Here is a 23,272-nt window from a genome sequence, read left to right on the forward strand (position 1 = left end):
AGGCATTGGATAGGAGGCAACCTATCAATGCCACAAAAGTTGCCCATATCCTTTAAATTTTGATGGTTTTATTTTTGTTTATGATTAATCCATGAATTGTAGAGCTATAAGGTGTTTTGAATGAATTTGAGAAAGAAGAAGTGTGGTGAATTTATGTAGTAGGCTAGACTTGGGGAAATAGAGAACTAGAAACTGGCATCAGGAATCGTGATCATGATACCTATGCTATTGCAATTGTGATCACCATGTAATTCTAATTATTAATCTTTGATCCCGATTGTAGTCATGACTGGGTTAAATAACCAGTTGACCCAACATTTTCCCCTACACTCCCTTTCATATTGCTCTTAAATTGTACCCATTTGTGATTGTGAGTTTGGCACCCAAAAGTGCATAAGCATCCCCTCTACATCTCTCAATCTGGTATGTTCTTCAAATTCTCTCTTTTATGATCATGTGTAGTCCTTAGAGCTCATGTCTTAGGAATTTCCTAAAATTAAGTTTTGCATGCTAAATCCTTTGATAAAATATGCTTGTTGGGGTGTTTAGCTGTTGTTATTGGTGTATTTATTGATGGGGAAGTATTGAGTACCCTAATTTGTTTAAAAATGATAGGAATAGCATGTGCACACCAATTGTTCAATTAAATTTCCGAAAAATTCCTTTAATAGTTTTCACATGTTCTAAGGGCATGATCGAACATCTAGGGACTATGTTTCTTGTTCATAATGTAATTTTTTTTATTTGGAGCACAAATAGTCATTGCAATTGGAAGTTTTTAATTTTGAATTTGTCGAGCATGCATCACTTACCACGGTCACGGTTACAGGACCAAAAAATCCTTCAAGTCCATTTCTGATACAAGCCTAAAGTGTATAAGGATTGCAAGGACTTCTCAAAGGAACAAGCTTCAGATTTACAAGTACTAGAAGACCCTTTTGGAGACATTACAAAGCCTTGTTCAAATAAAGAGAGAAAGAGGGATTCCTACAACACATAGGCGCCTATTCATTAAGCACATTCTTGTCTATTAATGACTTATTTTTACACTCCAAAGGAGCACCCTTCATTAAGGGTATTTTGGTCATTGGTTGTAATAAGTATAAATAGACCCTTTAGCTTGTATTTCCATTAGACTTTGATGAAATTGGATATTATTCTTAGGTTGTATCTTTAGTCTTGTAGTTTTAACTCTCAAACCCGAAATTGGTTCCTTGAATACATTTGAAGTTATGGTTTCACTTGTATTGGGAAATTTGGCAAGAAAGGTGTGCTTGAGGAAGAGTGTTTCCTTTGGGTCACCTAAGAGAGTGGTTTGATCATACATTGGTGATGTGTGTTTAAAGGTTTGATACACCTTCTAGTGCTATTCATTGGTAGAAGTGAGGATATCTCTATCTATCTTTAATTTCATGCAATTCTTCTTCTTCATCTCCTTCTCGTGTGCTGTTTTTTCTTTGTGAACTTGCTGATTTTTGTTCCTTTAGTGTCCATTTCGTGTTTGATAGTCCTTTAGGATATCATTTAGGAGGAGATAAAGGGTAGGCAAGGTGATTCAAGGCTAGTTCACAGCCAAGAAGGAAGAGTTGGTCTTTAGAACCAACAAGGGAAAAAAAATAGTGATGTAGGTCTAAATATTATCACGGTGGGGCTTCCAACATTCAAAGGTGAGAGTGATCCAGAAGAGTTTCTATCTTGGGAGTCCGCTTGTGAGAGAATCTTCCAAGTTAGTGACCTCACTGAGGAGAAAAAAAGTTTTTATGCGATTGGACATTTTAAGGGTTATGCTCTACGTGGTGGGAGTATGTGAAGCGATTTGGCAATGTTTTGATTAAGGGGCAGCCCCTCCTTGGTTTAGGTTAAGGTACCTCATGAGACAAAGGTACTTACCCGAAAGTTACCATCAAGAGCTCCTTGCTAAGTTGTATAACTTGGGCGAAGGGATCAAAAACATCGTGGCTTACTATGATGAATTCCAACAACTTATTTTGAAACTTGATCACCGAGGAGAGCAAGTACTCCATGACATCATTCGATTCAAGGTAGGGTTGAGTAGGGATATTACCTTACGGTTGACACTTCATAAGTTTAACACCATTGATGCCATCTTCCAAGACACCTTAGAAGCTGAGAAGGAATTACGGGAGAAACCGAGTGTCAATCTCAAAGGGCAATCTCCCTCGGGTTGGCACAAATAAAAAAATGACCCATCCAATGTGTAGAAAACCAAGGACAAGGCAGGCCAAGGTGAAAAACAAGGCTCACCAAAGGTACCCTCCGATAAATAAAGGTAAACTGCATTTCTCTTCTAGTTTTAAGGGCTTTCAATGTTTTAAATGCCAAGGTTGGGGACACAAGGCTAACGAGGGTCCAAATAAGAGAAATGTGATCCTAAGGTAGGGAAAATTGTACTTTATTAGGGAGGAGTTGGGACTTGAGCCGAAGAAGATTGATGATCAATCTTAAGATGGAGAGAAGGTAGAACCCGAGAAGCTAAAGGAGGGGGATGAGGAAGATGTTTGGCCATGTGAAGGTAAGATTGTAGTGACTATGTTTATGGCAAGGAAAGTCAGGTTTAGTGATGGCATAGAAGAAGAATCCGAGAGTGAGGAGGATGAAGAAGGACAGAAGCTGAGAGTTGGGATTATGGGATTTTCCCACAAGGACTCTTTGTTGATTAATAACCCAGATATTAGCACTTTGCCTTGTATCAAATCTTCTTAAGGTTGTAGAACATATAAATCCAAGGAGCATGGTTGATGATCTTATGGGACCCTTGGTTGAATATCCTAACCTTAGGAAGAGTAATGAAGAGATGATGCAAAGAGGAGAGCTTTCCGGTGATAATTGCTTAAATTTGAGGGGAAATTCCTCTCAAGATGGAGAGAATGATACAAGTGCAACTATGAAGATCAACATGTGTAAAAGTCTGAAAAGGATCATCCTAGGAAGTGCAATGTTGAGACGTGAGAAAGATCAAAGACACACCAAAGCTGTCTTATTTGTTCATTTGTTACATTAGAGGGGTGCCTTTTCATTAAGGGTCTTTTGGGTATTTCATCTTTTATGTAATAAGGAGACTATATATAGTTTAGTATTAGGGATTTTCATTACTTAGTTAATTATTGTTGTAAGTATTGACATTTGAAACGCCAAAGTCCTCTCTCTACTTAAGGCAAACCAAAACTTGTAACTAGGAAAGCAATTCAAGGGTGGAATCTCTTGTGATTGTTTGTTTTTGAGAAACCTTGGTGCTTGAGTGGTGGAATCCTCTCTTGTGTCATCGTAATATTTAGGTGATCATGTTTGGCGGTGTTAGGGGTCTTAGCATTTTATGTACTCTTTGGTTACTAGGATTTACACCACCTTTGTCTAACTATCTATCCCTTTACTTTTGTTTTCATCTTGTAGTAGTTATGTCTTGTCTTCTTGTAATAGTTGGTTGGTGTTATTGTAAGCTTATTATTCATCACATTAATGTAGTTTTGTTGCTATTTTGGTGTGGTTATACAAGTTATTATCTCTCCATTCCTAAGCATTCTCAGATTTTCTTTTCATTCTTGTGTTGTCATTTGTGGCCGAGACTTGGTTCCTTGGGCTCTCGATTTGTGGTGAATTTTGTGATGTTTTTGGGGACTATTTTGTGTCTTCTTAGGGTTTTAAGGTATTACATGGCTATGGACTAGATTTGGGCCTATACTAATGTACTCATTTGGGCCCAAATTGAATAAAAGAGGAAGAAAATGGATAAACAGCCCAACACACAAATCTGACAAAGGCCCAAGTTAATTGAGACCAAAATAAGAATTTAAGTAAGTAGGTTCATCACCTATTTTGAAAATTTGAGCAGCTTGAACCCCTAAGTAGGTGCACCTACTTGGACCAATTTTAAGGTCCAAAATGTAGCTAAGGAGGTGGACAAAATAGGGCCTTTGTAAGGCCAAGTTTCTGGTCATTTTACTTCATTTCTAAGTCACAAAAAAGAGTATATTTCACAAAATCTCTCTACTCTCTCTAAAACAACAAGGAGCATCCCTAAAATTCCTTCTCATGGAAGATTAGGAAAACATGCTATAGGTGCCTAATTATAAATACATGGCAGAATATAGAACAAGTTACTTGCTCACCTTTTCTTTCGTTATTAAGAGATCTCTTTTCTTCTATGGTTTAAAGTATGAAGGAAAGTGAAAGTTGAACTTTTAAGGATTTCAAATTAAAAGAATAAGTTGCAGAATTGAGGTAAGGTGACTACTCCATTTTGTTCTCCTTGTATGTAAATTTGAAAGAGAATTATGGATGTGTTGTTATTGAGAACTCAAGAGATGATGAGTTCAATAATTGATTACTATAATAAAAGGGATTTGAGGCTGTTTTGTGGACTATTTTGTATGTATATGTTATGGGCTGCTAGGTTGATGTTGGAGAAAGGTATGATTAGTTTGTAATAAAATATAGAAGAAAGGTGTGACGGTACACCACCAAACCAATTATTGCATTTGTTTACTGCCCAATCAATTTTGAGTATTGTTTGGAATGTGTAATGAGGTCGAGGTGGTTTCGGTGAATATTATAAGAACATGTATGGTATGTGGGTGTAATTGGAGGAGAAAAGGGTTAAAATAACACCCTTGATTGATAGATTAATGGCTTACTGCCCGGTTACTATTTTGGGTGAAGTTACGTAGCCTAAATGTGTTAGTTGGTTGCTAATACTAGTTTACCATATATTCTATTGTATATAAATAATCAAAAAGTTGGAAAGTCAAGTCGAGTTAGTTTCAGAGTTATATAACCAGATATGTAAGGCATACTCTATTTTTCACTCTTTGGCATGAAATCAGACATTTGTTCCATCAAGTAAGCTTCCATGGTTATCCTATAACAAGTGATACATAATAGTAGCACATTACATTCCATGTATCCAATGACCTTGTTCCCACTCTCTAACATGTTAAAACACCTCAATACATGTTTATTAGTAAACCTACACATCTATCTTCACTAGAAAATTTCAGGAGTTCTCCGTCTGTTCAAATAAGACCCATGTGTTATTTTCAGCTCCTAAATACTTTATTTTTGCGCCAACAGCTCCCTACCTCATTGTTGTTGCATTAAGTGTCCATTTATATGTCTCTTATTATCATATTATTGGTTCAAGGTACCATAATATTATGACCACCAAAGTAACAATCTCAAAGGCTTAATAAACTAAGTAACGTAAATCTGTAAAATGAGTGGCAGCTCAGGGGCATAAGCCTAACATAGGACGATCTCGATACCTTTATATGGGTGGAATCTAGGGGGCATAAGCCTATCATGGGCAGATCCTAATCTTTATAAGTAGGGGGCAGCTCAGGGGCGTAAGCCTAGCATGGGCCGATCCTAATTTATCTATTTACCACTGATTAGCTGGTCATTTGCATTATATATGGCTTACAAATATTATGAAGTAAGAAAGGTAAAAATGAAGAAAGGAACGTAATGTATGTAGTCCCAAAAGTATATATAAAGGTGGTCTACTAGTACTACTTACACACTTGTATCTGATTTCTATTGAGCTCTTGTATTATGTGTTGTTACCTTCAGTCTTACATGTTTAGTACATATTTTCGTACTGACGTCCCTCACGGGGGACCTGTATTTCATACTGTAGGCACAGGTACTTCAGCTCATACACCTCGCTAGTAGGAACGCAGTCTATTTAGTAACTATTGATGAGCTCTAGTGATATGGGTGCAGCAAACTGTCCAATAAGTTCATGACCATTCACACGTAGCCAAGCTCGGGAGTTACAAAAACTCTAAGCCTTGTGAGCAAATGGCCATTTGTGATTTGGTAATTGATCCACCTAATGGTCTAAATGCTTTTAAGTGTCGAGAGGGGCCTTGAAGTGTACTAAACTTACACTCCAAGGCCACCCCATGGAAAGGGTAATCTGGTCATTTATTAGACAATATTAGGGTTATTTCTTGTAATATTGAGGAACTTCTCACTCTTCCATTGGAGAATCCCCAAATCTGAAAACTCACAGGTAGAGTGATACTTGTGTTGTATCTTGGCTAGAAACAAGGATCTTGGGGTCATAGAGTTCCTATTGGTCCAAGTAAGAACTTGGTGTTAATATTCAGTCTTAGGGTCCTCTCTTGTTGTTAGGTTTTTTAGACTCTTGAATATTTCATGTCAAGTTATCTTCTTGTAATCTTGTTAAGATTGTGTTTTGTAATGTTGAAGTCTAGCAAAGCCGTGTGGGGCTCTTTTTATTCACTATCACCTTGTTTACTTTCTGGTTATTGTTGAAAAATTCATCATCTTGTTCTAAGATTCTTAAAGCCTAGTGAAGCCGTGTGTGGCCTATTTCGATTCACTAGCACTTATTGTTCAACTTGTTGTTTTTGGTGTTAGTTTGTTCATCTTGTTGTTCTTGCTGGATTCTTGCATTGTGGACTTGATATTGTATCATTTGGTATAAAATAAAGGCTGGTTGTGTTCCTACACTACCAATCTTTGGCTCTCTTGGACGAAAATTCAAAAAATAAATTATTGAAATCTGAAAATTCCAGAAAAAAGAAAAAGAGAAATCTGTCCATCTTGTTGTCTTGGCCAAGATTGGTGTTTGTGTGTTTAGATCTAGGTGTTATTAGTGTGTTTCTAGTGTTGGTTTCTTTCTCACCAACACTAAAAGTGTGTAGATCTAAAGTTGAGCTTATAATATTGGCCGTTGTTGTGGCAACTTGAAGTGGGCTGTAGGTTGTACCTTGTTGATGACAATTGGTGGTTTTGTGTTGTGTTCTTGAAGAAGTTGATATTGTGTTCTTGAAGATTTTTGTGGTGTTAATCTTGTTCTTCATGTATTCTTAAAACTTAAGACTACAAAGGTGTAGAATAGATCCAAAAGGTTGTAAGACAAAAGTTATAAAGTTGTTGGTGAGAAGACTTGCACACATCACTTCCTAGACTTGACAACCACTTTTCCTTAAATCAAAGGACCTTGTTTTGTGGGATTAGTATAGTCAAATCTCACCTTTTTGTGTTTAAAAAGTTAAAAAGAGTACAAGACTTTTACTTTCCCTCCAAAATCAATTGTAATCCATTACAAGTTGTGTGAACATTGAAATTTCAGATTTATGAAAAAAAATTGTTGTGTGGGACCAAGACCAATTACATGCTACCACGTCATTAATAAGCTCAAATTTTGATATTTTCTAGTTTCTAATTGTTGATTCTTAGTTTCCTTACTTGGTTCTAGAACTAATTAACAAACTAGTACATTCCTACTAGGTTGTCAATTAGTCCTTTGAATCCGTTTGTTAGTGTCAACGATCACTAGGGTGCGTTTATCTTTTGAATACGTTGCTACTTCTTGGTTCTAGTCCAACTAGAATTCTTTGAGTCTTCAAAAATGAATCCACTCGGGATAAGAGCTTACTCATACCTTAAGGATTGACGGGTTACTAGCCAATCTACAACACTTGTGGAACTAAAGTGTAAGGTGATCCAAAGAGTGTAAGTGAGGAGAGGGTTTTTTTTCACTAACTTGTTTGCTGATTTTGTAGGTAATACCTTGACAATGGAGGGGACTACTTCCCAAAATATGGATACTAATGCTCTTGACTCTATGAGAGCCACTCTTGAGGCCGTTACCCGAACACTTGAAAGGTTGAATACGGAAGTTGGAGATGTGGGAGGGGATTTGACAACAATAAAGGGAAATGTGTCGGCTATTAGCGGGAGATTAGAACAAGTGGAGAGTCAAAGGAACTCTCGCCGTTCTACTCCTCTACATGTTTCTTCAAGTGGGAATGATAGAACTTCATCCGCAACCATCACTCACGAAACAGTGCACCAAATGATAAATCCACCCCAAGCTCTACTAAATGCCGCAAGCCAAATGACTCCTTTCCCTCCAAACCTCATCCCCACTAGACCAATACATTTCCAAACTCCTCAAGTTCCACAAGAGGGACTTGGAAGTCACTTACCTCTGCTAAATCCGAACCCTCCCTTCCAAGCTCTATTAAACCAAAGACCACCACCTCCACAAAATCCAATTTCTCCAAATCAAGTTCAAAATATCCAAAACCATCCATCCTACTTTGAGGAATATAGTAGAGAGGGATATGAAAGATATGGAGCATTTGAGGATGCTTACATGAGGGAGGAAGAGATGAGAGGGGATCGTGGAGATCAAAGGAGATATCGAGGGTATGGAGAAAGGGGAAACCGACACCAAGAGAGAGATGTAGGAATCAACACCATCAAGTTGAGCCTACCAATCTTTAAAGGTGAAAGTGACCCCGAGGTCTACTTAGCTTGAGAAACGACTTGTGACAAAGTTTTCCAGGTTAATGATATCTCGGAAGAAAAGAAAAGTTTTTATGCCATAGCGCATTTTGAGGTTTATGCTAACACTTGGTGGGAGTACGTCAAGTGGTTTGATAATAAATTAGTTGATGGGCAGCCACCACCTTGATTTCGGTTGAGGTAATTGATGAGACAACGGTACCTTCCCGAGAGTTATAGCCATGAGTTGTTTGCTGGATTGTACAACTTATACGGGAAAAAAAGAAGAGCACAAAACACACTCCAAATAGTCCACAAATCACAAGATCCGAGGACCTATTGGAGACCAACTCTTGGATTCAACAAATATAACGAGAATACAAGATACAAGAGTGTATTCTAACACCCAAACAGATACAAAAACATGATGAACAAGATGACAACAAAAACAATTAGATTTGGATTCCGCAATAACAAGATACAAAAAGGATAGTAACTTGACATACAATATTCACAAATCTAAGAACCCTAACAATGAGAACGGATCCTAGGACAAATGAATAGCAACATCAAGTTCTTAATTGGACCAAGAGGGACTCATGAACCTCAAGACCTAAGTTTCAAAGTAAACAAACAACAAAAGTGATTCCACCCTCTTGTTGTTACCTAGTTTTAAGTTTGGATTTGCCTCAAGGAAAGAGGATTTTGTCTTTCTATGTTATACAATATTCATATTCATCAAAAGCTAATGAATGAAACCCTAAAAGGTTCTATTTATAGATATTAAAAAAATAGTGTGAAATGTCCATAATAGCCCTTCAAGAGTGGGCTACCCCTTTAGTGTTTGTAGTGGGCTGGTTTTTGGTCCTTTAATTACGCTTCTCTTGCATACACACTTGGACGACTTCAATACACACCCACAAGAGTCCATCTATATGATCTCACTCGTATCATCCTCCCCTTCTTGAAAAGGATTCGACCTCGAATCCGTACCTCGCAAAATTAAGAGAAGACAATAAGATCACATCCTCAAGATATGAGGGGTTAGGGTTAGCAAAATACACATATCACATTCCATGCTGAGGGGGGGGGGGATAAACTTGGAGTATATCCACGAGTCCTTTAGGTTGAATATAAACAGCTTAGTATAAAAGACATAAGGAAGCGGTCATCATCAATAAAAAGATATAAGGAAGAACTTTGCTTTCCTTCATTAGCACCCACATTCAAACATTGCTTGTCGTCTTGACCAAGCATTAAGTGGGGATTGTAGAGATTTACACATTCCAAGAGGGTGCCGGGATCAAATGGAAAAATTAGCCAAGGGCCTAAGCTGATGCTATCCTTTTCTTCCCCTAGAATGTCAGTCCCACATTTACACACAAAAATATTTTCATACACATAGTCTCTATGAACAAAAATAATTGCAATGCTTTTACCACACAAGATGTTCAAAGAGTCATGTGCATTATCAAGATCAATTCTATAGACATCATCACTAACTTGAGAACTTTTAAGCATAGTATTCACATGCTCAAGTAGTGAACTACATTTAAGAGTAAATTGATCATCATACACACCAAGAGTACTACTAAGAGTACTCATTTCGGAGACTACACATTCCTTTCCCATAAGAGTACTCTCATCTTCCAAAAAGAGATTTCCATCTTGAGGAGAAATGTTGTCACACCATAGTGAGTGAGCACATAAGCTATAGCTTCCAAGACATTCCATGCCATCAACATCACTTGCACCACTAGGTTCATTAGGAGTAAATAAACTATCGTCAAACAAGACATTATGCCTAAAGAGTGAATGATTTAACCCGCGGACAGATTTGGAACTTTCACTCTCTAAGGAATCGTTATCAAGTTTCAAAGATATGTCAAGCACATGATTAACCCTATGATCTAAGCAAACATTAGCATCTTTACTGTCAATATAGGCTCATAGGTTCACTCTCTTTTCCTTGGCCAACATCTTTAAATCCTTCACTCACTTGAGATTCATTAATCACATCACATATATCCTCAAGTGGTGGGCAGGTTTTACTCACAAGTTGGGCAGAAACTTCCTCCAGGAAGCTCTCAACGCAAGGTGCTTGGACAATTGGATTTTGTGGGTAGAGTTTGGGTAGCAATTGACATATAATTTCAATGTTTCGTTTCATATCTTCAATATGACATATGATCACATGTGGCATTGAAATTATGGGAAGCCATTGTACCTAACAAATAAACACAACAAACAAAGAAAACAAACAAACTTGTTAGCTCAAAAATGTCTCACCACACTCTCACTCTCGATTTTTACCTCAAACTTGATTTCACAAGTGTTGAAAGTCGGCTTGTACTTCGTGAGTGATTGAGGATCGAGTTTACTCTTGTCCCGAAATAGATTTTTTGTTTGAAACTCAAACAAAATCTTGTAGGACTTGAGTCAAGAACTAACAATGAATTCAAAAGATAAAAGTACACAACAAACATAAACACGAACAAACGGACACAAAACTAACTTACAATCTAGTAGGAGTTTACTAGCTTGTCAATTAGCGTTCGGACCAATCAAACAAAACTACGAAACAATAAAAAGAAACTAAGAAAATCTCAAATTTGAGATAAAATTGTTGCATGAACAGTAACAATGATGACGTGGCAGCACATAATTGGTTGCGGTTTCTAACAATTTTTTAATTTCACAATTTGGACTTTGGTGGAAATTGTTCAATGGAGGAAAATACAAACTAGTCTTTGGAGATCCTTTTTCAATTCAAATTTCAAGACTTAAAAGTCTTTGACTAGACTTGTACTCCTTAAAACATGAACCTTGTTTTATGGAAAAGGTTGAGATGTGATGTAAAGTCTTTTTGGTGGTTGGGGGTCTTTCAAGATTCAACAAATACTACACCTTGTCTTTCACCTTTTTAAGATCTAAGTTCACTTTAATATTAACAAGGTGATGAATATGGTGAAGAACTTCAAGAACACAACAACCACAACAAGAACAACAACAATCTCTCAAGAAAAAAACAAGTCCAGCAAAACAAGGTCAACAATCTCATGGCTAAGACCACATGGGTAGCAACAAAAATCGACTAAGTCCCCTTTGTATTATGTTTTCGATTTTACAAAAGGTGGAGGGTGTTATAAACAACAAGAATACAACAACCTTTCAATATCTACAACACCACCACAACACAAGGCCTTCAACTCAGTCAAGGCTAGAACAACAACAACATCCAATCGGCCACACTTTGTTCATAACAACAATATTAACAATTCAAGCTCAAGTTTGGATCGACTCAAACTGTTAGTGAGGAACAAAACTAACACACAAGACAAGTAAAATACTCCTAGACCTAGACTCAAAAACAAATCTCGTCCAAGAACACCACAAGAACACAATTTCGGCCAAGACAACAACAATGGATAGATTGCAATTTTTTTTTCTGAAATTTTCAGCTTTTCAACAACTTTTTTTTTTAAGTTTCTAACAAGGAAGCCCAAGATTGATCTTCTAGGAACAAGATCAATCCATGCTTTGATACCAAATGATATGGGAAAAATAACAAGAACACAAAACACACTCCAAACAGTCCACAAATCACAAGATCCGAGGACCTATTGGAGACCAACTCTTGGATTCAACAAATAAAACAAGAATACAAGATACAAGAGTGTATTCTAACACCCAAACAGATACAAAAACATGATGAACAAGATGACAACAAAAATAATCAGATTTGGATTCCGCAATAACAAGATACAAAAAGGATAGTAACTTGACATACAATATTCACAAATCTAAGAACCCTAACAATGATAAAGGATGAATAGCAAAATCAAGTTCTAACTTGGACCAAGAGGGACTCATGAACCTCAAGACCTAAGTTTCCAAGCAAACAAACAACAAAAGTGATTCCACCCTCTTGTAGTTACCTAGTTCTAAGTTTGGAATTGCCTCAAGGAAAGAGGACTTTGTCTTTCTATGTTATACAATATTCATATTCATCAAAATCTAATGAATGAAACCCTAAAAATTTCTATTTATAGATATTACAAAAATAGTGTGAAATGTCCATAATAGCCCTTAAGAGTGGGTTGCCTCTTTAGTGTTTGTAGTGGGCTATTTTTTGGTGTGTATTTGGGCCCTTAAGTATGCTTCTCTTGCACACACACTTAGACTACTTCAATACACACCCACAAGAGTCCATCTACGTGATCTCACTCGTATCATCAATGATACGGGAGATACAAGAGAAGGCACAAAAACTACTTAAAACAGTCCACATATCAACAAGAACCTGAGGACCCCTTTGAGAGAAACTTTCGGCCAACAATAACAACACAAGGATTACAAGATACAAGGTGTATTTTAACACCAAAACAGCAACAATGACACAAGATGAAACAAGACACGGTTTCAACACAAACACAAGGGAAATTGCATAAAAAATAAAGATAGATAGTGAGACCAAGATTAATACAAGATTAAGAACCAAGTGTATTTCAACACTAACCCCAAATGAATGTAACAATCAAAACCACACTCTTACGGTGACCACCAAGGGAGACCTAACCTCAAGATCTACCGTTTCCAAGCAAAGATCAATATTGGCTTTTCCAAGCCCTATGCTAAGAATGGGTTTTCCAAGCCCTACAACTAAGGGTGTTACACTCTTAAAAGAGAGAAAATATGTCTTTCAATTCTTCATCATTCAAAATATAGTGAAAATAAGACTAAGGGGGCCTATTTATAATATATTACAAATGAAGATAAAAAGACCACTTTGCCCTTAATGAGAGGGACGGCCATGGTGTGTAAATACACCATGTGTAATATCCAAAATTCCCTTAATTAAGGTCTAAAACCGTGAGTCCTCAACCTTAAATGCTCCAAGAAATCTTCCACATGCGAGATTACTTTAAGTTATGCTCAAAACGAGTCCTTCATGCATGTTCTTGTATTCTCAAGGTGACCAAGTCATGAGCCTCTATGTGTTGCCCTCCAAAGATGTCATCAAAAGATAAGATGGCCATTTATCCCGTATCATTCTCCCCTTCTTCAAAAGGATTCGACCTTGAATCCAAATCTTGAAAAACCGAATAGAGGACAAACAAATACAAACTCCTCATGGCATGAGGGTTAGGGTTAGCATAAAAAAATCATCTCAACATGCCAAGGTTGCACATATTTGCAATATAACCAAGAATCCTTTGAAAGAAAGAGTAAAAACTCAATAAAAAATGTACAAAGGATTTGGTTATAGGATACATCAAGGGTGACACTTTGCTTGTCATGTAGACCAAGTATCAAGTTTGGTGCACCAACATCACCATTTCTAAATTTGGCACCGGGGTCAAATTTAAAAAGTGGCTATAGATACGGGTCTCGACAACACTTCCCTTTCTCGTGGTCTACACCCAAACTAAATAACATACTCTCTACAATAGCATATATATCATCCAAAGTAAATAGACAGTAGGGAAAGATATCACTCAAATTGACTTCTACTAAGGTGCTCTCATGTGTGTACTCACTACTAGTTTCCCAATAATCACCATGAGTACTCTCAACAATGAAACACACAAAGTAGAAGAAGAAGTAGCTTCCGCAACTACACATTCCTTACCCTTAAGAGTACTCTCATCTTCCAAGAAGAGATTTCCCTCTTTAGGAGGAATGTTGTCACACTATAGTACGTTAGCATATTGGCTATAGCTTCCAAGGCAAACTATACCATCATTTTCACCACTAGGTTCATTAGGAGTGTTTAATTCATTTTCAAACAAGACATTATACCTAAAAAAAAGTGTGATCTACCTCACGGACAGATTTGGAACAAGCAAGTTCCTAACTCTCTAAATGATCAATATCAAGTTTCAAGGATGTTTCAAACATAATATTACCCCAAGAAGATCTCTCGGGTTCATTCTCGCTATGATCAATATTTTAAACATCATCACACACTTGAGGTTCATTAATTACATCATACACATCCTCAAGTGGTGGGTAATTTTCACACATAAGTTGATCAACACAAATTTTAGAAGATAATGTACTTTCATTCAACATAATGGTTTCAACACTAGGTGGACATAAATCGATCTTACAAGAAGAGTCGATTCAGTCATCAATAGGATCAACTAGTGTATCCATACTCACAACATGTACTAATCATCAAGTGGCAAAGAAACAATAGACTCACATATAGGCAAGCTACAACTCACACCCAATGGGCTGCTAGCCACACAATTATCATTCACATGCACAAAAGTGTAAGACTTAGCCATTTTACCTTGAAGTCCTTAAGTAGATTCTTCTTTGTCATGGTGTGAAGGTCCTCCAAAAGCTTGGGCAGAAACTTCTTTTTGGCATTGTTCTTCTTCGCTTTCCATGTTTGTACCTACACAAATGTACTTAGAAATAGAAGGAGAACCAATGTTATCATGGTTTGGTGGTAATCCCCTCACTTTGCTCCACACAACCTCTTCTTTTTCCACTCTCGGATTACCACCTTGCACTCCCTTACTCCTCTTAATCTTTTGTCTCTCATAATAATTCGTATTGGATTAGGTAGGCATTATTTCTCTTCGTGGCTTGACCAGCAAGTAAGCCATGAGGCGATTCCCCCATTAGTCTCTTACAATATTTGGCCAATTTTGCACGTTTGGAACTCTATGTTGTACAAACCAATTGTCACCTAAGCATACATGACCGTATGTCAATGGAAGAATATCGCACCGCACCTCCTCATGGTATTCAAATTGGGAGAAGACAACCTTGACCCTCTCGGTAACCTTAAACCCATCCAAGAAGTATGAAGCAAGTAAAGGCTTACAAAACAACCCCAAAAAGTCAACCATGGATGGAATAATGTAGTTAGTATAGCACCTATCATTTAATACAATGAGGCAGCCTGGTATCGCATAAATGGTCACCTTTCCGGAGTGTACACTCCTTCTCGGATCAACATTATAAAGCATACGAGTACCCCTCATTTTGGAGATACATACCCTTTTCTTCTCGTCGGACAACCTCCACTACAGCTAGTATTACTATTCACACTATATTGACTTTGATAAGAAGTACTACAAGGTGGAGAATATGGATTTTCATACTCCTCATGTGTACTCTCATCATAGCTCTCATAAGCTTTGTGAACGAAAGAGTTATACCTAACACCAAATCTATGTTCGGAGTAAGAAGTGTAATACTCCTCACATGCCCCAACATCATCATAAGATCCATCACGAGGTCCTACATCATCTCCAAAGTAACCATAAGCACTAGGCACTTCATTCACCTTATTTTCTCCCTCAAAATAGTAATTTTCAAATCTGCCCAAGTTTTGATCATGGCTATTTTCATAGCCTCCACAATCTCCCTCAACTTCGTAGCCATAAAACCCCTCACTACAATCATAGTCTCCCAAGTTGTAGTCACAATAATCCCCAGCTATCGAAGACATGTTCCCCTTATATTACCTTTTAAACCTAAAATATAAACAAACAAGATTAGTAGTAAAAGTTCCTCACTAACACTCGTATTCACTCACCTTTGTGATTCTCACAATTGGAGAAGCAAATATTGAAAGTTGCTTATACTCCGGTAGTCAATAAGATGTCAATTCTACTTGGCGGCCGGAACATATTCTTGTTTGATTGACTCAAGACACAAAAATAAAATTTACTTACGAACTTGAAACAAAGAAGTTACTACGAGTTAAAAATGAGAAAAGCACACAAATAATGAAGACACAAAAAAATGGATTCAATAATTAATCTACAACTAAGTAGGTGATTACTAGTTGTTAATTCATTCTAGAATCAAGACATGAAACTAATGAAACAATAAGATGAAACTAAGAATCTAAAATTTTGAGCTTGGAAATATTGCATGAATAGTAGCAGTGATGATGTGGCAGCCATGTATTAGTTCAATTTTATCAAGTGGTTATTCTCAAATGTTCAAGTCTTGGTCAAAAATTAATTTAGATTAGTGGAATTTGTTTTAGGAGGGAAAATAAGTCTTGGAGCCTTTTTCAATTTTCAAGACTTACTTCTCCTTAAAACATGGATCCTTAAATCATGGAAAAGTGTTGGAAAGTGGTTGAGGCTTGATTGATAGGTCCTTGTTGGTTGTAGTGTCTTTAAAGACTAACAAATAATACACCCTTTTCCTTCAAATTTTTGGATTTAGCATTCACTTTATCTTCAAAAATATATGAAGGTGGTTATAAACATCAATAACAACAACAACAACACCAAAAACTACAACAATAATCTTCAAGAACACCAATAATTTTCATACGGCCAACTCCAATCCACAATAACAATATCTCCAACACTTGGCCAAGACAACTACAACTTCAACAAAATGGTTCTCAAGCCACCAAGTAACAACAATATCACATGGTCAAGTTTAGAACACTAAGGAGAAACCACATGGCCAAAACAGTCCACCATAACAGTGGTCAATAACAATGGGCCAAGCTTATATTCACAACAACTTTCAACAAGTTCAAGCTCCTGTTTAGATCTAGACACAAAGTGTGAGTGGACAAGAAAACTAACACTGGAAACAACAAAACAAAAAAGAACACTACTAGATCTAGTCACACAACAAATAAATCTCGGCCAAGACACAACAAGAACACAATTTTGGCCAAGAACACAAACATGGACAGATTGTTATTTTTCTAGAATTTTCAGTTTTTTAACACTTTTTTTTTTGAATTGTCTAACAAGAAAGCCCAAGATTGATCTTGTAGTAACAAGATCAAGCCATGCTTTGATACCAAATGATACAATAAAGACAAGAGAAGTCTCAAAAACTACTCAAAATAGTCCACAAATAAACTAGAACCCGAGGATTACAAGATACAACACAAGGATTACAAGATACAAGGTGTATTTTAACACCAAAACAGCAACAAGACACAAAATGAAACAAGACACGGTTTCAACACAAACACAAGAGAAATTGCATAGAAAATAAAGATAGATAGCGAGATCAAGATTATTACAAGATTACGAACCAAGTATATTTCAACTCTAACCCCTAATGAATGTAACAATCAAAACCACACTCTTACGGAGACAACCAAGGGAATGAACTCACCTCAAGATCTACCGTTTCCAAGCAAAGATCAATATTGGTTTTTCCAAGCCCTATGCTAAGGATGGGTTTTCCAAGCCCTACAACTAAGGGTGTTACACTCTCAAAAGAGAGAAAATATGTCTTTCAATTCTTCATCATTCAAAATCTAGTGAAAATAAGACTAAGGGGGCCTATTTATAATATATTACAAATGAAGATAAAAAGACTACTTTGCCCTTAATGAGAGGGGCAGCCATGGTGTGTAAATACACCATGTGTAATGTCCAAAATGCCCTTAATTAAGGACCAAAACCCTGAGTCCTCAACCTTAAATGCTCCAAGCAATCCTCCACATATGAGATTGCTTTAAGTTATGCTCAAAGTGGGTCCTCCATGCATGTTCTTGTATTCTCAAGGTGACCAAGTCTTGAGCCTCTATGTGTTGGCCTCCAAAGATGTCATCAAAAGATAAGATGGTCATTTGTCCCATATCAACAACTTGCGTCAAGGTAACAAAAACGTGATGGCGTATTATGATGAGTTTCAAGCAGCTCTTGAGATTGGAAAGAAACTTAAAGAGAGGTCGTCATTCAAGGCAAGAGGATAATCCACCTCGGGTTGGCCTAGAAGCAAGGAGATGGCTCAATACTTTTTGGGTTGGCCCAAAAACAAGGACCAAATTGCCACTACAAGGCTGACCGAGCCTAAAATAGTCCACAAAATTCCTCTAAAGCAAGAAGTTCATAAGTATCCTAACCCAAAGGGATTCCAATATTTCAAGTGCCGGATATAAAGCCAATGAATATCCAAACCGACGCAACGTGATTCTATGGGAAGGGAGATTGTATTACCTTGGTGAAAAGGTGGGTCTTGAAAAAGGGGAGGATGAGGCCGAGCCTCAAGATGGAGAGGAACCCAAGAATGGACCACATGATGATCATGATGATGTTGGTGAAGATGTTTATCCGTAAGAAGAGGAGTGTGTGGTTCCAACCTTTGTAGTTAGGCACGTCATAATTAGTAAGAAAATAGATGACCCAAGTCAAAGGGAAAATCTATTTTATACTAAATGTCTTGTAAGGGGGAGTGTGTGCACTTTGGTGATCAATAGTGGTAGTTGTGCAAATGTTGTTAGTGTTGCTATGGTAAACTTTTTGAAGTTGCTAACTACACCGTACACTAGTCCTTACAAGCTGTGATGGTTGAATGAATATGGTGAATTAAAGGTCACAAGGCAATGTGTGATACAGTTTAAGGTGGGAAACTACCACGATGAAGTGCTTTGTGACGTGATACCAATACAAGCACGTCACTTGTTGTTAGGTAGACCTTGGCAATATGATAGGTCTACCAAATACGATGGGAGGTCCAATTGATATACACTTGAGAAGGATGGCCAAAAGGTCATACTTCATCCTCTTTTGCCTTCCCAAGTAAATGAGTGGCATTAAAAGATGAGATAGTTGAAGGAAAAGGTAAAAAAATCTGAAAAGGAAGAAAAAAAGGGGAACTCGTAGGTGGGGAAGTAGGGGTATCCGAGGCTGCCTCAACATCAAAGGGGAAGGAAAACATGGTGATGTTGGTTAGAAAGAAGGAACTCTTCGTGGATCATGATGAGGACACGCCTATGTTACTTTTAGCTCATTGTTTTAACACTAACCTCACTAATTCTTCCATTTCTCCTTTGATTTCTTGTGTGTTGCAGGATTATGAAGATGTATTTTCCGAAGAACCTGTATTTTGTACAAGCCTTTATCTTAAGACTCAATAAGGCAAACCAATAAGCTAGCTAATTGGTGTAGATCCCTAGATATCCCTTGCCTTTCCATGGGCTGCCTTGTAACATCCCGTATTTTTCTTGTACTTTTTCTAATTATATGGAACATGGTATAGCCTTTTGATATATATAACGTATGAGAATTGTTATGCAAGTATTAATGGTATAGATGGAATTATAGATGCTGCCCGTACAGTTTAATATGATGCGACTAAGTTAACGTTAAGATAACTATTTAAACTTGGAATCATAAGCTAGTATTTTGAATCTAAAGTTTAAAGTGACCAAGTGTGTATAAGTTGAAGGCTAGATTAAAGGGATTAGGAGCTGAAAATGGAGCAAAATATTGAGGTGCTTGCTTGACTTATTTAAGCTAGTAGGTGAGTCACCTACTTAAGTTGTTTAGACCAAATTAATGGACCCATGGCTATGGATCAGATTTGGGTCTATGCTAATATACTCATTTGGGCCAAATTGAACAAAAGAGAAAGAAAATGGATAAGTGGCCCAACACACCAATTTGCCAAAGGCCCAAGTTATTTAAGCCCAAAATAAGAATTTAAGTAAGTAGGTGCATCACCTACTTTGAAAATTCGTGCAGCTTGAACCCTTAAGTAGGTGAATCACCTACTTGGACCAATTTCACCAATTTTATGGTCCAAAATGCAGCTAAGGAGGTGGACAAGATAGGGACTTTAAAGGGCCAAGCTTCTGGTCATTTTACTTCACTTTTAAGTCACAAAAAAAGAGTATATTTCAGCAAATCTCTGTACTTTCTCTAAAACAACAAGAACAACAACCCTATTTTTCCTTCTAGGGTTCTTGAAGAAACCCTCACCTTTGCAGCCCAAGGTAAGTGAAAAACACTTAAGGTTTTGTTTAATTATCTCATGGAAGATTAGGAAAACATGTTATAAGTGTTTGACTATATATAAGTATATGGCTGATTATAGAACAAGCTATTTGTTCACGTTTCCTTGTTATTAAGGAACTTTTTTATTCTTCTTTGGTTTAAGTGTGAAGGAATGTTCAAGCTCTTGAAGATTTCAATTAAAAGAATAAGTTACTGAATTGAGGTAAGGTGATTGCTCCATTTAGTTTTTCTTATATATGAATTTGAGAAGGGATTATGGATGTCTTGTTATTGAGAACTCAAGAAATGATGAGTTCAATTATTGATTGCTACCATAAAAGAGATTTGGGACTGTTTTGTATATGTTATGGGCGTTGAAGTTAGATAAAGGTGTGATGAGTTTGTAATGAATTATAGAAGAAAGATGTGGTGATACACCACTGAACTAATGTTTGCTGCCCAATCTATTTTGCGTATTGTTTGGAATGTGTAATGAAGTCGAGGTGGTTTTGGTGAACCTTATAAGAACCTATATGGTATGTGGGTATAATTGGAAGAAAAAGGGGCTTAAAACAACTCCCTTATTTGATAGATTAATAGTTGCTGCCCAGTTACTGTTTTGGGTGAAATTAAGTATCTCAAATGTGTTGATTAGTTACTAATACTAGTTTACCATATATTATATTGTAGATAAGTAATATAAAAGGTAGGAAGTTAAGTCGGGTTAGTTTCAGTCAAATAACCAGGTATGTAAGGCATACTCTATTTCACACTCTTTGGCATGAAATCGTACAGTTGTTCCATCAAGCAAGTTTCTGAGGTTATCCTATAACAAAGTGATACATAATGGCAGCACATTACACTCCATGTATCCAATCACCTTGTCCCCACTCTCTAATGCATTAGAACACCTCAATACGTGCTTATTATTAAATCTGCGCGTTTATCTTCACTAGAAAATTTCAGGAGTTCTCCGTTTGTTCAAATAAGACCCATGTGTTATTTCAGCCCCTAAACACTTTATTTGTGTGCCAACAGCTCACTACCTCATTGTTGTTGCATTAAGTGTCTATTTACATGTCTCTTATTAGTGTATTACTGGTTCAAGGTACCATAATGTGATGACCACCAAAGTAACAATCTCAAAGGCTAAATAAACTAAGTAATGCAAATCTGTAAAATGCCGAGTGGCACCATTTGCAAATTTAACAGAAGAGACCTTCAAAACAAAGTAAAAATTTGTAGATCTAAGACACTAAATTCAGATCTAACACAAGACAATACAAGACACCCTTTTTTTTTTTTTGTATTTTCTGATTTTTGACTTTTTTTTAATGAGATTTTCTATATAAGAATACTAAAACCAAGATTTAGAGATGTTGGAACAACCCTAAACAAGGCTCTGATACCAAATGATAGCCTAAAGGACTATCAAACATGAAATGGACACTAAAGGAACAAAAATCAGCAAGTTCAGAAAGAGAAAACAACACACTAGAAGGAGATGAAGAAGAAGAATTGCATGAAATTAAAAATAGATAGAGAGACCCTCACTTCCACCAATGAATAGCACTAAAAGGTGTATCAAACCTTCAAACACACATAACCAATGTAAGATCAAACCACTCTCTTAGGTGACCCAAAGGAAACACTCTTCCTCAAGCACACCTTTCTTGCCAAATTTCCCAATACAAGTGAAACCCTAACTTCAAATGTATTCAAGGAACCAATTTCGGGTTTGAGAGCTAAAACTACACGACTAAAGCTACAATCTAAGAATAATATCCAATTTCATCAAAGTCTAATGATAATCCAAGCTAAAGGGTCTATTTATACTTATTACAACCAATGACCAAAATACCCTTAATGAAGGGTGCTCCTTTGGAGTGTAAAAATAATCATTAAAAGATAAGAATGCCCTTAATGAATAGGCACCTATGTGTGGTAGGAATTCCTCCTTCTCTCTTCATTTGAACAAGGCTTTGTAATGTCTCCAAAAGGGTCTTCTACTACTTGTAATTTCCAAAGCTTGTTCCTATGAGAAGTCCTTGCAATCCTTATGCACTTTAGGCTTGTATCAGTGATGTTTTTACTTGACATAAAGATTTTTTATCTTCCATATATCATATTAATCAACTCAAAAAGAATCCTACAGCATCAAACACCACGAATTAGAGCTCAAAACAACTCACAATCCAACACAATGAACTACTAACTTAACTTAAGAATACTAGTTTTCTCCTTTTGATCTTTAACTTAGTTTTGAGTCTTGACTTGTTTTAATTAAACCTTAAACACTATAAAAAAGTTATTCCACACATAATTACACAATAATATCCTTAGTAGATCATTAAAAACACTAGAATCCATTGAGATCAATTAGAACAACACATAACTCAGGCTAGTAATACTAGTTTTCTCATCTAAACTCTTAAGTGACCAAATTTACTTTAAACTTGGTTGAAATACACCTTAAACATTGTAATCAATTTATTTAACACTTATATGATTAATAATATAAATATTTACTCATTAATCACACAAGAAGCCCTCAAAACAAGGCTAAATACGCATAGATAATGACATTGAGGTGCATAAATCCACCTCAGATCAAGACTATGAATGATAGGTTGGTTATAGATTGGTAGCCCAGATTGTATTTATGCTTCAATAATCTTTTCATCTTTAACATTTATAGTGTTGTTATTAGACTATTTTATGGATTTCATATTTTGGATTAGATGTTCTTACTATGTTAGAGCTAGATCCCTTCTTAATTATAATCATCATAATATATAGGTTGTTAGGCTAGTTCCCTTAGGTTAACCTTCGTGACTAATTACCGGTATAATATTGTTATATACCAATTTTTACAGTTATTCTTAAAGTATATCTCCTTCTTTCCTCATGCTACTATTATGTATATATAAATGTATGTATGTATATATATCTCCATTTTTGATCTACTATTTTATATTATCTCCACCCCTAGATATTTATATTATATAGTACTCCTATCTCTAGGTACTGAAAGATTATGGTAGTTTATCTTTAACGCTTTCTTATTCTTATTGTAATCTATATCTTAGTTTCATGTGTTGTATATTATTGACTTACACATTGTTAATACTTGTATCATCTTTAAAGTTCAATTGGTTGATACCTACTAAAAACCTCATGTTTGGTACTCATACTATACTTTTGTACCCTACAGATCATAGTATGTATTTTGGCATCTTATGTGTACATAATGTGAAGCT

This window comes from Capsicum annuum, unplaced genomic scaffold (assembly GCF_002878395.1).
Source record: "Capsicum annuum cultivar UCD-10X-F1 unplaced genomic scaffold, UCD10Xv1.1 ctg1744, whole genome shotgun sequence".
Classification (NCBI taxonomy): Eukaryota; Viridiplantae; Streptophyta; class Magnoliopsida; order Solanales; family Solanaceae; genus Capsicum; species Capsicum annuum.